This window comes from Mustela nigripes, chromosome 1 (assembly GCF_022355385.1).
Source record: "Mustela nigripes isolate SB6536 chromosome 1, MUSNIG.SB6536, whole genome shotgun sequence".
In the NCBI taxonomy this organism is placed as follows: Eukaryota; Metazoa; Chordata; class Mammalia; order Carnivora; family Mustelidae; genus Mustela; species Mustela nigripes.
The window spans coordinates 102,739,830-102,743,012 of NC_081557.1; positions in this window are offsets into that span (position 1 = coordinate 102,739,830).

Here is a 3,183-nt window from a genome sequence, read left to right on the forward strand (position 1 = left end):
CTTGCCCCCACGGTGACCACAGCCCAAGCAGTAAGAAACTTTCATTGTGACAAACTACTGAAATTTTTGTGTCTGCTACTTCAACATAGCCTCAAAGCCCCCATTTAGGCAAAAACTGGCCATCTTTAAAACACCGGGGATAAACTGAGAACTTAGAGAATTGTTCACTAAAGAAAAGAAGACCCCGAACATTCTAAAGCTCACGTAGAAACCGGACAGAGTTCATACAGTTGAACAGATTATCCTGCACTGCCCTTGGAAGGCAGAAACAGAGGAGCCTCGTTCTTCCACGTCTGTTCTGTGCTGACACTTGTGATTGCCCTCAGCATTCTGGGAGCATTCGCACAGGGCATGAACGTGGCTGGTGCTATTTACAGTAACTCAGAACTGGGGGGCTGTGCCATAAAGTGTGATAACTCCGCTCTAAACCATGCGTGCAGCGGAAGCAGAGGCAGTCGGTGTTCCCTCTTCCTACAGGAGATCTGGCTTTTGTGAAACACTGGAATCGTTTCAGAATGTGCAGACATATGGAGAACAGGTTGGCTTGATGCAGAACATGGGTTAGAAGGGTTCCTTTTATCATAGCTGGGGCTTTGACTGTATTGATTTTACTTGGAATAAAGTAGATTGGAAGAGTGGGCCAAGTTCAGAATGATCGAGAGTAAAAGAAATAGAGCTTCTCTTTGTGTCAACCTCAGGCGAGGCAAGTAGGGCAGATCAAAGAACGACTTTCATGGTTCGCTGAAGCTGAAGTTCAAATAAAACCATAGCAGCCGCCAAAACACTCGAGCAGACTACTGTTGCTCATGAGGATGCGGCTGTCTGAGAAAAGGAGCAGAAGAACAAGGCTGAATCTAAGGGGGGAGATGCTCCCATAGCAAGTGCCAGAAAGCAGCAGCTCTGAAGGGGACCAAGCGAGGTCAGGGTTTAAACAAATGCACTGGTCATTCAACAACCACAGCAGATGTTTTCACCAAATCATAGCTCTTCTGTGCTCTTGGACTAACTCATGATTTTGAGGGCATTAGAAAGAAGAATGGCCTTTACGATCTCTTCCAGCACAAATACTCCACACTCCACTGTCTACATGTAGGAGTCTTTTGTGCCTTCTTCACTCCTACTAAATGTAATTCAGGTAATCCAAGATGTGCTGAGAGGAAGCATAGGACTGACCCAAAGCTAAGAGAGAGAGTCCCTGCTCTCAAGCCGCTCACGTGTCCGCCGCTCAGCACCCACGCTCATTGGGAGGAATTTAAATGTGATACTGCACTGCTGGACTGAAATGCTCATTGAAGGGAAGAGGGCAAGAAGCACACTTTTCTAGGGTGAGAATTTTCTTCTAGTAGCTCAAGATCGAAAGAACAGATGGACTCTGAACAGACTTAATGCTCACAGAACTGTTAAAATACAGATAAAAAATGGCAACCAACGAAGCTCGTGACCCTCACAAAACTCGTGCCCTGATGCCCTTGCTCAGGGAGAGGAGCAGAACCTGAACACGCAGTAACTTCACAAGAGGCAGAAATCCTTGTTTCTAGACTCTAGCTATTAGCCAGCATTCAATTTAGCAACTAGCTCTGTGTTCTTGAGCAACTCAAGTCCCTGAGACCTTGGGTTCTCATCAAGGGTAAAACCAAATGTTGTGGTCACGGGGCGAGATGACCATTATGGCCTTACTAAGTTTAAAGACTTCATGGTCTCTGAAGTGGCTTTATGCACTAAGCAAGAAATAACATGGCAACTTACAGAGCGGAAAAGTGAGGGAAAGAACCTTCCTGGGACAAAAGCATTGCCTACCGCAAGGCACCAGGTGAAATCTTTCAAGAGAAGAGCAAAACAGGGGTAAGATCCAAGCTTTTCTTAAGTGATGTGTAGAGAGCAAAGAAATGAGGAAAACAGTGATATACACTCAGTGGGCATAAATGTATCATGATGACAGTATTTTACTCAGTGTTGGGAATGATGAGGTCCCATTCAGCCTCGACATGCACATGACCTCTCCGTTGATACATCCGTACCATTGTATGTGGCTCGGGCAAATTGTGGGAAAATTTATTCTTCTTAAAATGTTTTTACTCAGTCACAAAATAAATATAAGGAGACATTTTCTTCTTCAGAGACAAGCATTCATAAAGAGAATGAACTTTTCCACGGTTGTGAAGGAGGAACAAAGGGACGGGAAGTGCAGATCTTCCCTGTGGGTCTCTGACAAATGACAGGGGCATAAGGAGACACCTTCCTCACCAGTGAATTCCTCACCGCCTGTTTCATGCACAGACATCAGACAACTTAATGCGTTTCTTAGAAATTTGTCCCCAAACCTCTGGGCTCATTTTCAGATGACCAAAAAGTGAATAAATAGAATAACTCTAGAAAGTTAAGTCAACAAAGATACCAAAAACATAGCATGGAAACACTTTAGGGAAAAAACACCTCTCAAATCATAAAAAATGACATAGAAGATGCAAGTCACCTTTTCACTCCTATACTGTTTTCTCTGAAGATAACGACCATAAATTTGGTGCTATAGCAATAAATTTGAAAATAAAAGTTACTTCCTTTTCAATAAAATATTTAATTCATCTACAGAAGACATAAAATGCTTTATATTTAGGCTTGAGGAGATGCCATTGTTTCTCTTGCTCTAACAAAGGACTTGTATTAGTGATAAGCATCTTGTATATTGCTTATACCATTAGAGCTCTACAACCAGGAAGAATGGCTTGCAAATGGCTACACGGACTCAGAGGATCGTGACTGGCTTCCAGATTCTCTTGTACTCTTGTTTTCCGGTTTGAGCCCCGTTTCTGGGATTGCTCCACAACCCTGTGCTCCCCTTATGGTTACAATGGGAGTCATCTGCAAGAGTGGCTGGTTTTCTAGAGAACAATGATTAGCTTATTCTGCAGATTTTACAGTATAGACACAACTTTGGGGGTTGGGATTATGAGAAACATTGTGGTCGTATTTACAGGGAATTTTAAGACCCTTTCAAATAAAATGTACTAAAATAAATTACAAGTCCTCTCTAGCCTCTAAGAGAAGTCATTAATACACACCACTCACCCTTTTCCCTGGACAGAAAACTGTCATCCCCTTTCTCTTTTTGCTGGACAGCAATTTGGGGTTCAAAGAACTCAAGTCCTTTATACAAGACCCTACAGCTCTTGAGTGACAGAACCA